The sequence below is a fragment of the Schistocerca piceifrons genome, chromosome X, assembly GCF_021461385.2.
Source record: "Schistocerca piceifrons isolate TAMUIC-IGC-003096 chromosome X, iqSchPice1.1, whole genome shotgun sequence".
Classification (NCBI taxonomy): Eukaryota; Metazoa; Arthropoda; class Insecta; order Orthoptera; family Acrididae; genus Schistocerca; species Schistocerca piceifrons.
In genome coordinates this window covers 867,015,149-867,032,592 of record NC_060149.1, presented here as the reverse complement: position 1 = coordinate 867,032,592, position 17,444 = coordinate 867,015,149, and the positions used below count along the sequence as shown (strand labels likewise).

At 40.4% G+C, this 17,444-nt stretch overlaps 1 protein-coding gene across 1 annotated transcript in view; it reads left to right on the top strand.

The window, feature by feature from the left end:
- Positions 1-14,877: 14,877 nt before the first annotated feature.
- The window catches only part of LOC124722745 (Down syndrome cell adhesion molecule-like protein 1 homolog), a 65,311-nt gene continuing 62,744 nt past the window's right edge, over positions 14,878-17,444 (top strand). The window contains exon 1 of the mRNA XM_047247886.1: positions 14,878-14,938. The gene's annotated coding sequence lies outside the window, so the exon portion shown is untranslated. The remainder of the gene's footprint in view (positions 14,939-17,444) is intronic.

Genomic DNA, 17,444 nt, shown 5'->3' with positions numbered 1-17,444 from the left:
AATCCCCTCCCCTATCATACTACATGCATCAGCAACAAATAAATTTAATTACACAAGTTGCTTGTCACACATCCATTGTTTCAGTTTGGTTTCAATTTTATTTGTACAAAGTTTAACATGTATCTGTGTAGTGTGTAATGTGTTGTACACTGTGTCATCCAAAAAAACGATATGTTGTTTCATGGATAGCTGACCATCGTGGAACATTTACATATGACAGAAATGGTTTATATTGTCATGTTTGCAAGAAAAATGTTTTGTGCAAAGAAAAATTTCAAATAGATCAGCATGTCAAGACAAGTCTTCGTATCAAACGAATGCAAAGGAAATGCCCATGACAACAACTTTTCATAGTGACAAGTGGCTGTAGCAGGGATTTAACCTCCAAAGCTAACAGAAAAGATTGCTTTAAAATGGATCTATGTGAAACATTCATTGCAAGTAATGTTCCTCTTCACAAACTTACAAACCCTATCCTCAAAGATTTCCTGCACAGATATTGCTTAAATCAAAATATTCCAGAGGAATCAAAATTGTGTAAAAATTACAAACTGATAATTTACCTACATGTTTTGGAAGAAATATGAACTCCAGGACAATATTATGTGGATTTCAGTTGACAAAATACCAACACTTGTGGCCGATACAGAGCAAAATTAATTGTCGGTGCATTAAAACAAGAGCCTTCTTCATCCTATTTAGTTGCCTGCAAAGAACCTGAAAAGACAAATCATTCTACAATCACTAAATTTGTTAATGAGGTTATTAGAAAAGTATTTCCAGAATCCTGAGATAAAAGGGTGTTTGTGTTTCTCTCAGATACTGCTCCCTATATAATCAAACTAGGAAAAGCTCTCCAAATATTTTATCCAAATTTGATTCATGTGACATGTTTTGTTCACAGAGTACATTGCATTGCTGAAGAAGTACGATCCACATTTGGGAATTTAAATAAACTGATTACATCCACAAAGAATGTGCTCGCATCAAGACCTATACAGAAAAACTACCAAAAATCCCTTGAGCTCCCAGAACAGTGGTAACTCATTGGGGTTTGTGGGTTTAAGCTGTGTTGTTTTACAGTGAACTTTTTGAGGCCATTAGAGGCATAGAAAACAACAAAGCAGAGGCTTTGGCAATTTGCTAGTGCAAGAAAGCATTTAATGATTACAGTATTTTTGTTTAAAAAAGAAGAAAGAATGCTGTGACTGGAACTCTTTTTTCCCATATACTTGTGAGTATTAAAAAGCTTGAACAGAACACAAATATGAAAAAGGAGTTACAAATAACTATATCTTAAGTCCAATCGATGGGAGGAAAAAGCTAAGAACAAGGATTTCCTCTTGGAGAAAGGTCCATAAAATACACCACAGAGATAACAGAGGTTCTGAACTAAAGATTAAATGTCGTTCACGATATTGCTACAATGGATAAAAAAAAAAAAAAACAAAAAAAAAAAATGGGATGACAGCAAGCACGTTGTTCACTGAAATGCTCGATAATCAGTTTGGCAAACATACATTAGAGCATAAGTGGTTAATAAAAAGGGCATTTGATCAGGAAATGGCGAATTGTCAATGGTTGATGACAATGGCCCCAAAGTGTTTGGGACTCACCACCTGATAAATGGAGATGGCTAAAATGACAACGTCCAATACACAACCTAGATAAACTGATCCCCTTGTGGCGAGAGGGCTGAGAGGAGGTTGAAAAATCCATTGGGAGAGGTTTAATTCCCCAGAGCTTGTTCCCATGTAGGGAAGACCAGTGGTGATGCCAAAGTGACACCACCTACTGACAGACGGCAACACAGAGATCATCAGAAGGAATGGAAGAATTAGCAGGCCAAGGCAGGAGGACTGCAACTTTGGCAGCAGTCTCAGCAGCCTCATTTTCTGTCAGACTGAAGTGACCAGGGGTCAACATAAAGATTGCGGTGGCTCCCTTATGAATGAACAAGCGAAAGCTTCCCTGGACCCACTGCACTAAGGGATGGACTGTGTATAGGAAAGAGGCTCTTAAGGGCATTTAGAGAGTCAGGGCAGATCACACAATTGAGAAACCCATGTCGTAGGATGTACTGCATGGTCTGATACAGACTGGAGAGCTCTGCTGTAAATACTGAGCAGGGTTCTGGAAGCCAATATGAAAAATCGTTGGTGCCAATGACAGGTATACTCCTGACACTATGGTCAGTCTAAGAGCCATCAGTGTACACAAAGTTATTAAGGCTAAGTTCCATGCAAAGGTTGAGTAACTTAAGATAGATCAAATTTGGAGTAGTTTCCTTAGGAATCGAATTAAGTCCAAGGTAAACATGGGCTGCTACACGAAGCCAAGGTGGTAAAGGGCAGGAAGTGTGAAGTTAAGCTGACAGAGCAGTAGCCAAAAGCAAACTCCAAGAGGGAACAAAGAAGTGGGACATGTCCTGTACTGGCAGACAAAGGAGACATCGAAGGAGGAGGCTTAGGATGGGTGGCCAGGCATGGCAGACAAATGGCAGGCATATCTGCTGTGTAGAACATCATGCTGGTATGACAGCAGTAGCTTGATGGCTGCTGTATGGAGACTCTTTACCAGGATATTGTAAAAGGCACTAGTGGACAAACAAATTCCACAATGGTGTATTGTATTTAGACAGTGTAAGAAGAATGGGCGTGCAGGTGAATAAACAGAAGACTCATAGTCTTTGGTACCAACAGAAGAGTGTGTGTGACCCACTCCCCAGGAAGTAGCGCTTGGGACACGTTGGACATTGATGGACCTCACCAGGTAAGATACGTGGGAGGACCAAGAAAGTTTTCTATCAAGCACGAGCCCCAGGAATTTCATAATTTCAGTGAACAGTAGAGCAACAGGCCCTACATGTAAAGACAGTGGGAGAAGGTCATTGCACTGTCAGAAATTCATACAGACAGTTTTGTCAGAGAAAGCGAAAACCATTGTGAATGCTCCACAAGTAAAGACAGTTGAGAGATTGCTGAAGAGACTGCTCAAGGAGCCAAGTCCGTGGAGAACTGCAGTAGATCGCAAAATCACTGATGAAAAGAAAACCAGAGATGCCCGGTGGGAGACAGCCCATAATAGGGTTAATGGCTATAGCAAAGAGGGTGACACCCAGGATCAAGCCCTGAGGCACCCTGTTTTCCTGGATTAAGGTGCTTGACAAGGTGTAACCCACATCGTCCTTGAAAACTCTGTCTTTTAAAAATTCCTGAAGGAAACAGGATAGGCAGCCTTGGAAGCCCCACATGTAGAGACTACAGAGGATACCAGTCCTCTAGCTGGTGTCTCCAAATAAAAAAAAACACAACCATAGTCTGGTGTTTCCACAGAAAACCATTCATCATATGGGTTGACAAAGTGATGAGATTGTCAGCTGCAGAATGTGGAGCTCTGAATCCGAAATGTGCAGTGGTCAGTAAACTGCGAGACTTGAGCCACCATAACAGCCAGGCATGAATCATACATTCCGTCACCTTGAAAACACAGCTGATGAGAGAAATGGGGTGGTAGGTGTGAAGAAGGTGTTTGCCCTTACTGGACTTGGGTATGGGTATGACAATGACTTTGCACAAGTGTCAGGGAAATGTTTTGTCTGCCCAGATGGGGATTCTGCATATGAAGATGAAAGTGCTTGCCTGCAAGAGAAAGGTGTTGCAACATCTGAACGTAACATTATCTGGCCCTGGGGTGGACGATTAGGATGAAGGGAGAGCATGATCTAGCTCCCTCACAGTAAATGGGGCATTGTAGCATCCATGATTCTGAGAGGAGAAGGGTATCACCTGAGCCTCCTCCACTCATTTTCAGTGGAGGAAAGGCGTGATGATAATGAGGTAGAGCTCAAAATCTCCTCAAGATAGCTGCCTAAGGAGTTGGAGACAATAATGGGATTCACAGTGATGTCATCTGTTATGGTTAGGCCAAAAATTGTGAATGGGCCATGGTCCCAAAGAGTCATTGGAGGTTGGTCCACATGACAGAAAAGGGAGTGGAACTGTTCAAACAACTAGTAAATGAAATCCAGCTAGTCTTTTTGCAATCCCAAAGATTGTGACAACACTGTGCATGCAACAATTTATAACCAATGCAGATCGCCAGCATAGAATAATGGAGAGCACATCTCAGAGCTCAAATTGCATCATGCGTGCATCTGTCCACCAAGCAACCGGGACTTGGCATAGTGAAAGTGAAGTGTGAGAATGGAAAGTTCGGTGGTGGTAAAGATAATGTTTGTAAGGTATTCTACGTGGTCCATCACAACTGGGGAAATGTTATTCCTTGAATGTCGCCAGGGAGGAATAAAGCCCCCAGTCTGCCTTAGAAAGCTGCCTATTGGGTTTACATGTACATGGAGTAGGACGAGATAGCACATGGGAAATGGTCACTCGAGTACGTGGCAGAGAGAATGGACCACCCGAGATTATGGGCAGGCTGGGGACTGAAAATGAGAGGTCCAAATGGGAATAGGTGTGTGTGGAGTCTGAAAGGAATGTGGGTGTTCCAGTGTTGAGGCATAAAGCTGAGTTGATTGACAAGGTCAGCCAAGAGAGCACCTCTCAGACAGGCTCTGCAAGAGCCCCAGAGGCGATGGTGTGCATTAAAGTCACTGAGCAACAAAAAGGAGTGAGGGAGTTGACCAAAAAGCTGGAGAAAGATTTTCCTGGTGACACTGAATGATGGAGAGATGAAGACATTACAGAGAGAAAATGTGGAGCAAGGAAGGAAAATGTGGACTGCATCAGATTGCTGCCGGGTGTTCAGTGAGGTGATTTGACTATTACCGCAACCCGGATAAGTAGCATGACTCCCCTATGAGATGGAATGCCATCCTCAGAAGGAAGGTCAAAGTAGACTGGAAAGAAATGTTTGCTGGAGCCAGAAAAGAAAACAAGTGGATGCTGAGATTCCAAGAGCAGCCATATTTCATCCTTGTTGTATTTAATGCCACAAACATTCCATTGGAGGAGGGTCATGACTGGGAAATGGGAAGAGGTTCAAATGGCTCTGAGCACTATGGGACTTAACATCTAAGGTCATCAGTTCCCTAGAACTTAGAGCTACTTACACCTAACTAACCTAAGGACATCACACACATCCATGCCATAGGCAGGATTCGAACCTGTGACCGTAGCGGTCACGCGGTTCCAGACTGTAGTGCCTAGAACCGTGCGGCCACACAGGCCAGCATGGGAAGAGGGGCAAACTGAAAGATTGTCACCTCGGCAACTGCTGAAGAGTCATTGCTACAGGGTGCGGGGGTGGAGGATCCTGTTCCATCAGATCTATAGAGGCATCGGTATTCTCACTTGGTCAGCCTGCAGATTCCAGGGCAGAAAAATAATTAGCAGTGCACACTGATGAAACAGCAGGTCGGCCAGGTGAGAGTATCACACGGCAACACTGTTGAAGAGGAGTCGATGAAGGAGAAGGCCGTTTGCTTTTGTTTGATTTCTGGGAGCCTTTACAGTTGGCAGAGAAGACTCAGATGTTTGTTGGCTGGAGAGACATAAAAAGTCTTTGTAGGAGTATTGCTTCTGTCCTTTCCAGCACTGGGCACTGGGCATTGTGCAATTTTACAACCATGGTGCTGAATTTGGGGTTGCAAGTCTGCGTGGCTGTGTCCTTAATGGAGCGAGGTGTAACAAGAACAGAACTGTAAGTGCCAGACGGTAAAATGCAGGGCTTTTGACCAACCAACAACTTGAGAGCAACAGAGTAAGGCACTTTTTCCTTCACCCAGATCTCCTGGACGGCCTGCTCATCGAGATACACAGTAACATTCTTGGTTCTCAGGATGTGGCTGCATGGTCGCCATAGTAACTGATACATCAGGGAGAAGGAGGTGGGCAACCACCCTCGTGGGCATCCCTACCACAAGTAACAGGTTTGCCCGTTTCAACAGGACATTCCATGTGGTTGAAATGTTGACACTGGTAGCATCACATAAGGTTTGGAATGTACTGTTGGACTCTGATGAATTCATAGCTTGCTTTAATCTTTGATGGAAGCATTATCCTATCAAATGTGAGTGAGTGTAGCACTAAGGTTACATCAACGCTTTTAATTACCTGATGGACTGCAGTGCCGCCCCAATCAGAGAGGTAAGTTTGGATTTCTCCCTGGGTGAGACCATCGAGGAACCTTGTGTAAATAACACCATGGGAAGAATTCAGCATTCAATGGGTCTCAACATGAAAAAGATAGCCATGAAAGAGGAGTGAGGCTGCAAGCAGTTGTTGGGCTTGAGAATCCCAATTTGTCTCCAAAAACAAAGTGCCATTACGTGAACGAGAGCAGGATTTCACAGGGCCTGCAACTGCATCAACATCTTTCTGAACTATTAATGGATTAACTGTAGTAAAGGACTGACCTCCTCCAGTACATGATATCCCAAGGAACTGAAGTGCAGCTGGGAGAGTCTGGGAATCTGTAACCTCATTCCATTTATGTTTTGTGGATGTAGACTGAGATGGTGATTGGCTCATTTGCAAGAAAATCCCTCATGATTCCCAGCGTCTCTGATGGCATGTTTCTTTCAACAGCCCCCCTCCTTAGAGGGAGGCTCAGCCAGCTTAGGTGGTTGTTCACACCTCCCGAACTCCTGACAATCGCCCCTCCCTGGGCCTGGCCTATACCAGGGGGATATGTGCAAACCATAACTGTCAATCCAGAGCTGGGAATTATGTATTACCCAGTCATGTTCTAACTAAACCCACCAATTCCCCTTGTGAGCAATTCATAATAGTAATTAAGAGTGTACAAATAGCACAGAGTTGTATCATTTTTTGTAATGAAGTTGAGGAAGAAAATGCTTATTACCTACATGTGCTTCTCCCTATAGCCGTAATATAAGTGAGTTTGTTCAAATAAATGAATTTACAGTTGTCCAGAATAGGGATCATATTCTTCTGAGAGGCAAAAGTTATGGCTGATGCCGTGCCAATGAATGTGAAATTTACTTTGGGGTGGGAGCGGCCAGCCTACAGCCATAGCCAGGCCTCACTGCTGTTCGCTTCTCGAGCGCAAAATACTATCACTAACTTACTCAAGTATGGATTTTACACTGTCTGTTACTATTAATGTTATTATTGAAATTAACAATAAATAACAAACTTTTTACTGCTGTTACCTAACAGAATTTTGAGTGCAAAGCTATAATTTGCTTTGGGCTTCTATGCAAAATGCAATGTTGATGAAGGGACTTGATTTTCAATTATTGGTGGATCACACAAATTTCACACTCAGTATGACCTATCTGGCATCAGATTCATCCACACTGCCATAGAACACCACATTAAACATGAAACCTTACCTTGGCTGAGACCCACTGAAAGAAAAACTATTTCTAGAAAGTTGTGTCTGGTAGCCAGCTCTGAAGGAGCAATTTTTAATCTTTCTTTCAGTTTATGTGACTTTTTATGGTACCTTAAATAGTTTTAATTACTTTTAGTTAAAGAGAATTTACTCTGAAACAATATGGAGCAACTTATGGCAGCCATCTTTACTTTTAGCAGAATTTACAAAAAGTGCACACTTTTTAAGTGAAACAAATTGAGAGTTGAAACAGCAAAGCTTCATCAAATTTGACTTTAAGTGGCTTTAACAATGTGACCATAGATTCTTAGTTACACTATAATTAATCAAAACTTTTGAAAAACTATTTTCTTATGCACCATGAAGCAGTTGTAATGTGGAAGATTTCAGTTATTGTGCATTTTGCACATTTTTTGAAATAAACAAATTTACTTTACACACCAGTGACTTTTACACAAAATGACAAGGAACCATGGAAATGGTGATGCATTGGGCATAAATATTATCAGAAATGTGTTTAACGAGAATCTATTCCATTTCAGAACAAAACTGTGACTGTAACACCTCGTATACACTCACAGATGGAAATGTTACTAAATGTTTCTTTCGTTGAGCAGCTTTCAGTGGTTGAACAGTGATTCCCGCAGAATAATTTTGATTGGCTCTACACATCTCCAGTGACGGAATTAACATATGGTAGACACGCAACCGTCTTTACTAGATGATGTGTCGGCTGGATTCCATCACATGAAAAAATCAGACTTTTGCTTTCCAAACTTAAAATTCAGGAGATAACTTTAGGAGATAAATGCCGCTGTCACACAAATATTAGTTGCGCTTTCTACACATTAATAGCACTGTTTGAGCCATACATTAACCTCGCAGAACTTTCTTCCAGGCATGCTAGTTCTGCAAGGTTTGCAGAACAGCTTCTGTGAAGTTTGGAAGGTAGGGGATGAGTTACTGGCAGAATTGAAGCTGTGAGGATGGGTCATAAGTCATGCTTGGGTAGCTCAGTCGGTAGAGCATATGCCCATGAAAGGCAAAGGTCCCAAGCTTGAGTCTTGGTCCAGAACACAGTTTTAATCTGCCAGGAAGTTTAATGTATCAATACTTCAGTATTCTAATACAAATATATCAAACTTTTTAAAAAATTAAAATTTTTATTCGGCTATCCCGCATCACAACCTGCTATGTGGCAGACATGTGGGTCAGCCTTCATGAGTGCACATATAGGAAAAGGAAACAAAGAGGAACCTCAAACACTGAAGCTGAGGAAGCATATGCATGAAGAATGAAGAAAGAGAGAAAGAAAAAACAGATGAGGGGCTGTTCTGATGTAAAGCTACTGAAAATTCAGAACCCATTGCCAAAAATATCCCAGACATGTTTCCTGAGGGGAGGGGGGAAGAACAGCAGGATGATAGACATGCAGCACAGAACGTAAAAGATGCTGTGAAGGCTGGGACCACAAGGTAGCCAAGCACAAACTCACCAAAGAGTGGTGAGCAGTCTGGGGCAGAGGTAATAATAATAATAATAATAATAATAATAATAATAATAATAATAATAATAATCATAATCATAATAATAATAATAATGGTTTACTTGTCCATAATAACTTTTACAGTCATTGACATAGTCAGTCAGTACATACATGAACAATAATAATAGTTTGGTTGTAGAAATAAAGTACATACAACATTAAAAATCCTTGATGGAGTACAAACATTTAGCAATTAACACCTGCTTTAATTTTATTTTAAATATGTTTCCTTTTAACATTTTTATGGTCTTTGGCAGTCTCTTGTAAAAAAATCTTCCAGCAGAAAATGGATTATGATCAGTTGCTTTTTTATTTCTGAATTTTATGTGGTAATCCTCTTACTTACTTGTATTATAACTATGGATATCACTATTTATTATACTGTGCTCCATATTTTCTTTTACAAACAGTATAGTCCTTTGAACATATAATGAATACACTGTTAGTATATTATACTTAATGAAGTATTCTCTACAGGATTGACGTTTACTAATATTCGCTATTATCCTAATTGCTCTCTTCTGGGCTCTAAAAGCCCTATCCATGTATACCGTTGGTGCCCCACCCCAAATCTCTATACCGTTTGGTGTTGAATGGAGCTACTTAGTCTAACGAGTAAAATTAGACTAGTGAACTCCTCATTGCCAGAGATATTCCCAAGAAAACTTAAAGAAAATTTGAAAACATTTTGAACACTAACCCAGGCTTTGAACTAGTAAAGACCAAATCATGAAGGGATTGCCAACAACAGCAGCAACAACAACAACAACAACAACAACAGCAACAACAATATAATAATAATAATAATAATAATAGTAAGTCATCTCAGTAAGAATTTTAACAAGTAGAGCCTGGAAACATAGATGAAGACATACAGTACTTATTGCTTTTGTCAGACCAATATGAGGTTGTGAACATTATTAAGAAACCACTGATTTCAAGCTGGCTGATTGCAAATTGTGGGAGAAAATACAATGCAGTCGTGTAGTATCTACAAGCAGACAGTCCCAACACAGTATACAGGCCAGAGTTCAACAGTTCGAGACTTCCTGCCAGCAGACGAGCCTCGCATGTCCATCAGCCGACACAGTGAAAAATCTATTCAGTTAAGCTTGTATGCTAAGAAGGACTTGCATTCTTGCCTGTAGGTACCTGTGGAATGTGAGTAGTTAGCCTGTCATGGCTTACTCGTACCAGTAGCTGATTGTCTCTTACAGTGTGATGTGTAACACAACCTGAGGGTTCAATTTGAGCAACTTGCTTCTTTTCATGATTTGAGTCAAAGTGATAGGTGAGGCAGGCTATTTGTTCTACTAATTTGAGTCTCTGGTAAGTCTCAACTATGTTCTACACTCATTGAAAATTGTAACCCAGTGTCTGTGCTGTTCGACATGTTCATGTAAACTCAGGAAGAAGCAATAAAATCAGGCCAAGGTATCAACCCAGAAGCTCGCTTCTTCATTTGTACCTCCCAAGCCTGGTACCCAAGTCTTTCTGTACTGTCTCCAACAATAGAGACCTGATAACCCTCAGCTAGATCCTGTCACCGCCTAGTTCCCTTGCAAGTAGCTGCTTGCGTACCAACTAGTCGGTGCACCTGAAAAATCCCACATCACTCCATATTCAACTGAGGGATTCATGTAAGTATGTTGTAACCCCCATAAGGTTACTTGTCCCAAACTTATAATTTTATTAATGGGGTGGATGAACTTTTGTCAGAAACAATAAGTGCAACACAGCACCCAATTTCAGATACTGTCCAATTACATCAATTGATGCAGGACGGTCCTTTTCTGTTTATAAAAATGTTTTGAATTATTGTAGACACAGTCTTACTACAAAACATTTTTAGCAGTATCAGATTATTTACGTTTACAATAGGAGCAAAATGTAAAATAATTTGTAAATATTACTTTAGTCCAGCAACATTAATTAAATGTTAATGTTGTTCAAAAAATTCCTGGTTGTATGTTGTTTTTGTAATAAAATATTACAGAGTTCTTGTGCATGCCCCTCTGCGTGCAGTATATCTTGGTGTTGGACCTGTGCATATCGACTGTTTTGCAACAACTAGCTTGTATTGCATATGCTTATTACCAACATCAATAGCAAAGAAGGAACAGTATTTGAAACATGGTGTGGATCTTCTTTTTGCAATTTTTAAAAACTATTCTCAAAACTGGCTTTGCCTAACCTCTACCACAAAGTATACAGATTATGAGATCAGCATTCTAAATGTCATGATTTTTGCATGACAGATGCTCTTCCTTGCAATCGATATGCACACGTTCAACTTTGAGATATGTCACATGCAATAACTAATATGTTTTTTATTATTTGATCTTGCATGTTCCGACACTTTTCATGCATACATGCATTTTAATGGTTATTTTGAGGTTTTTGTGTTACATATAATCCAGTCTGCACTCATTACAAATAAATGTTTTATGATGTGAGCTTTTATCTAATGATTCAAACAAAGCAGTCCCACATTAATCTAGTGTGATATTCACATTAATAGTAATATTGGACAGCAAAATGTGAAGAATGAGTGGTACTTCAACAGAGACAGACTAGTTGTTCTGCTTGACAGAGAAGAACACAGCACAGGCATTGGCAGTAAATCAAGGAGGATGTGGGAAACAAATTTATACAAATATGTTAAGTGTTCCATTGTATATTGTTAAGCCAAATTATGTGTAGTTTACATGCTGTACTGTTATAGTTAACACTGACTGTGAGGAAGAAAATGAAACTGGACATTTTCACACCACACACATTTCTTTCATTCTTGTAGTCAATTGTGATATGAAACCCACCCTTTATTATTATTATTATTATTATTATTATTATTATTATTATTGTTGTTGTTGTTGTTATTGCTATTATTTTAAAAAATAAAGCCTGTCCCTGTCTGAATTCTTATTAGAGTATTGGGTAGAAATTTGTAGTAATTGAGTCAAGAACTTTTTGAGATTTTTGCTGACAAAGTTTGCCCTTTATTTATTAGTATAGGCCTATGCACATTGTATAATATTTGTATATAAAATCAATTGTGAGAATTTTAACAATTCTTTTATTGGACAGAGAAAATACAAATAATATGTCAATAAAACTGAAAATAACACCTACATACTTGTTACACATGTTAGTGGGAATGGTCATACTGCAGTTGATATGAGAATAAATCTTACAAGACTGTGTGGAGATATCTATTTACCTATTCAGACCAATAGTGTTCTGTATGTGTTGATTGCACACTCATGTTCACGAAAAACAGAACACCTTGAACAACTGTAGATAGGACATTCATATTCATAGGTTGTACATTAGCATGTTCTGCAGAAATGATTAGCGTTTCAGTCACCTCGGTTCAGCATGTGTGCTGTTGCCTAGTAGACACAGGTTCTGCCAAGGGCACTGATAACTTGTTCCATGCGTGGCAGCACTGACACACATAAGGCCTGAATGGCGGCATTCTGTGGTATAGCCACCCATTTTGCATTCACTTGGTTCCAAAGTTCATCTGTGGTGGTTGGCATTGGGTCACAGTGCTGTCATTTCATCACATCCTACACTTTTTCATTTGGCAATGAGTGTGGTGATCTGGCAGTCCAGAGCAAAAGGCTGACAACCTGTGACACCAAGAAGGTACATCTTCATGCAGCAACATGTGGTCATTCATTGTCTTGCTCAAAAATGGTATCTAGGGTATTGTGCAGAAAATGTATGGGTTGCAGGATGTCATTCATGTAGGTCACAGTGCCCTGGACATGCATCAACTGTGATTTATGGTTGTACCCTATAGCACCCAACACAATAAAGCCTTGAGTTGGCACTGTGTATCTTGTGTGAGTGCAGTCACTGTGATGCCAGCCCCCTGTCTGTGGTGAAGCAAAATGTGGCCATCCTTTTCAAACAAACAGAACCTGGATTCATCTGAAAACACTATCTGACGCTCTCCCTGTTCCCAATAATGTTGTTCCATACACCATCGCTACCTAGCATGTTTCTGCACATCTGTCAAAGCTAGGCACAGAAGTGGACAACAACACATAACCCATGCCTTAATAAATGTCAGCAGATTTTCGCCCCTGACAGTGTACAATGTGTTACACTGTTCTACTGATGTGCCAGAGTCAAGGAGGATGCAGATCTGCCCTTCAATGCCATTCTGATGAGTTGTCGATTGTCTCACCTTCTGTGAACCACTCTGCTCATACCTGTTGCACAGCCGAAATACTTTGTTCCACATGAGCAGCAATGTCCCTGATGGAAGCATCATATTCTCTCAGGCCAGTAATCTGCCATCTTAATGTGTGTTGCATTAGCCTCAGGCATGCCAAAGCTTCAGATTTTTGAGGGTGAAGAAAAATTCACGCATCTGGACTTCACAGCATGATTCCTCATATAATAGCAATACAGAAATGTCTCTTACAACATTTCATCCTATGCATATTTCTGACAGTAAATGGACATTAAAGATCAGCAAACAGTAACTACCTGTGTCAGTATATATGAGCAGTGCTGGGCAGTTGGTGGAGTGGGCAGCATTTTGGGGTAGTGTGCAGTAGGTCAAGGTCGAGTCGTATTTGTTTTTATTTGCCAATTTCATTGTGCTGTATAATACCTTAGTATACACGATTTCGTAAGCTGCACATATCAGATATTTACATAGCACAGTGTTTTGTAACAGACAGTTGAAACAAATTAACTGTTATAGGACAGAATAATTACAAAATCAATATCAATTTGAGATTATAAAGCTGATTGCACAATTAAGTAACTCAACATCTACTCATCGTTTATATTACATGCGGTACATCTGCTTAGATGTGGCATATTAGCAACCAGTGAGAATATTAACTTTCATATTAATGGCTAAATGATGTTTACACAAGAATACATTGTTCTCAGAGCAGATGCTCAAAGCAGTGCCCTGCACAACCCAACAATGCACAGTCCACCGGATCATACAGCTCTGGACTCTTTGCAACACGGCTGCATCCACAGATTAAAGAGCAGCATGAACACACATTATCAGTTCTTCCACTTGTGTGGGCAGAATAGAATACATGTCTCCTTCAAGCATCCCCACAAGAAGATTTCCGTGGGATTTATGTGAGGTGAATGCAGAAACCATTCAACTGTACCTCCCCATCTGAGCCATATCTGTGGAAATGTTCTGTCTAATTACCATCACACATTAATTCCAAAGTGTGGAGGTGCACCATCATGTTGGAACCACAACCTCTGTCAAACAAGAAAGGGAACACCTTCCAGTGCACCAAGCAAATAGTTTGAGAGGAATGCATGATAATTTCATGCAGTCAACCGGACAGGCAACAAGTAGGGACCTAAACTCATGGTTCCAATAGTCTGGCCCAGACATTGATGCCAAAGCAAACTTTGTATCCATGGTCATGAGCAATGTGGGGGTTATTGTCACACCAGTGGTGGACATTGTGCATACTGAGATGCCCTCATGAGTGAACGCTGCTTCATCTTGCCATACTACAGCATTTATGAAGTCATCGTTGGCTTCTTGCTGTTGTAGGAACCAGTCATAGAAATGCATCTGCAGACAGCAGTCTGCAGGACACAGGTGTTGCATTAAAGAATAATGACAGGGGTGCAGCTCATGCTCGTGCAAGAAATCGACTATGTATTTTGAGACACACAGCTTCCTTGCTATGCTACATGTACTGTAACATGGGCTTCTTGGTGTACAACCTTGAGAATAGCTTCTTCAGAAGCTGGAGTATGGCGAGTCCGTGGATGACCTCTGTTACACGATGGTGGAAGGAGAGAACCTGTCTCCCTGAGGCGAGGCTCCAGGCAATGAGCCTGCAGCTGCCTCGGGAGCGGAAGCGCTGATAAGACGTCACGCGCCTGTTATCGTGACGTCACTTCCGCTGATAAGTTGGATTTTCGAGCAACACGGGCCTAGTAAAACTAGGGCCCGTGTTCCTGTGCCTGGCTTGGTGCGATGGATAACCCTGGCGTAGCGACCACTGTACAGCCCTGGTCACGTGACTCGCGCGGAGCGCAGCAGGCTAAGTCACACAGCATGTTAGAGTCCACATTTCCTAGATAATATTTTCTTGATTTGGCCCTCACTACTTCCTCCCAAAATATGGCAGGCAGGAAGCATACAGTAGCAGAGATTTGTTTCACAGTACCAAAGATGAACAAGTACTCATAGTTCTTAATGTATGCATTTTGGAGCCTATGTTTACTAGACCTTTTTACTTCGAATGATTATTCCTGTCATATTCTGGAATATTGAGTATTCCTCCTGGGACACCCTGTATGACTCAAGTTACTTTTGTGAGGAGACTACTAACATTGCCAAATGAGGTGTACAGTAGTTAAGGCAGTGATTTACATTTGAGAGCACTGGATTTCATATTCCTGCTTGTTATTCTACTGATTAATTTGAAGTGGATGCTGAAGCAGTCGCCTCAGAAAGATTTCAACTTATTCCTTTCACTGCATTTCGCTGTCTGAAATAGATCTAAATTTCTAATAATACCACTTTTGTCAAAACACTGGCAATCTACTTTCTTTTGATGATTTCTGCCACTTAGCATCCCATTAAAAAATCATCAATACCTACTATTGCTACACACTAGAAAAGTCCTTAGGAATTCTCAAACAGTTTTAAAAAATAATCAGTCCTTGGTTCTGAAGGTCTATATATTTTCTCCATCCCAAATGGCTATTTAACAATCTGTGCTGTGGCCCTGAGGACTGTGCAATTCTGACTAGCCACTGGGTCATCCTCTGTCATAGGCATCATTTGGATGCTGTGTGAAGCATGTGGGGTCAGCACACTCCTATCTTGACCATTGCCAGCTCTCTATTGCATATCCTCAGCTGGCATAATGAGAATGAGTGCACCCCATTTCATTGCTCCCACCAAGGAATGGTCTCTGACAGTACCAGGAACTGGACAAGAGACCAGACCCGCTGACTTCTCAAGTATGGAGGGAGACCACCTAATGATACCCTTAGAAACTGTTTATAAAAATTTTTGATCTGTGCCATAATCCCTTATTTTAGTGTGATACTGCTTTTTGTGTTTGTTATTATGTATATAATGCAAACTTTTAGTTTTTATTTATACTGAATGCGATGATGCAGTGATAAGACTTTGGTTTTGTATTCAGGAGAGCAACACTTCAAGTCCCCCTCTAGTCATCCAGATTTGGGTTTTCTGTACCCTCCATAAACTGATTTTGGTCTTATCACACATCCCTGGGGTACTCCTGATGATACCTTTGTGTCTAATGAACACTCGCCATCGAGGATAACACGCTGGGTCCTATTACTTAAGAAGTCTTTGAGCCACTCACATATCTGCGGACTTATTCCATATGCTCATGCCTTTGTTAACAGCCTGAAATGGAGCATCATGTCAAGTGCTTCCTGGAAATCTTGAAATATGGAATTTCCCTCTTGCCCTTCATCCATAGTTCACAGTATATCATGTGAGAAAAGGGCTGGCTGAGTTTCTCATGCATGGTGCTTTCTAGAACCATGCTGATTCGTGGACATAAAGTTCTTCATCTCAAGAAAGTTTACTATATTCAAACTGAGAATATGTTCAAGCATTCTGCAGCAAACTGAAGTTAGGGAGATTGGTCTGTAAGTTTTTTTACAGGTCCATTCTCTTACCCTTCTTATGTACTGGAACCACCTGCACTTTTTCCCGGTCACTTGGGACTTTTTGCAGGGTGGGAGATTCATGATAAATGCAAGCTATGTGAGGAGCCAATGCTGTAGAGTTCTCTTTATAGAAGTGAATTGCGATTCCATCTGAACCTGGTGATTTATGTGCTTTTAGATCTTTCAGTTGTTTCTCTATGTCAGGGATGCTTGTTACTAAGCTCTCCATACTGGAGTCTGTCTGCTGGTCAAACGATGGTATGTTTGTATGATTCTCTTGTGTGAATGTTTTCTTGAATGTGAAATTTAGCACTTCAGCTTTCGCTATGCTATTTTCAACTGCCAAACTAGACTGGTCAACAAGGGACTAAATGAAAGCCTTAGACCTGCTTAGTGATTTTAGATAGGGCTAGAATTCAAAATCAACATCACTGTTCCCTTTAGTAAAAGAGCTAATATTACTTACAAAGCACACTGTCTCTACTGACTTGGCAAAACATTTAGTAAAGCTAAGAATCAAAACGTTCATAACACAGAGTTTTAGAAAACTCAATAACAAATATTTTTATGGAAAACAACATATTCTGTGTTGTACACTGAGAAGAACCTGTTTTGGTTTTTCTATTTTTCCATTTCCTTTCTAAATAATCTCATTTGTATACCACCCAAAATATTCAAAGGATATTTATGTAAACTATATTTGCTGCATTTTGGCGCAAAGATGAATAAGTTTTGTAGTTGTCCAACACACAAACAAGCTACATATATTTCATCATCTTTTGGGCATCCACTAGGGCTGTTGATAAAATATAGATATTTTTTTCAAAAGATATCAGTATATTTCAGTGATATTTTTTCCCTCAATATATTGATATAAAAACAGCAATATCAAGTGCTGATATTTTTA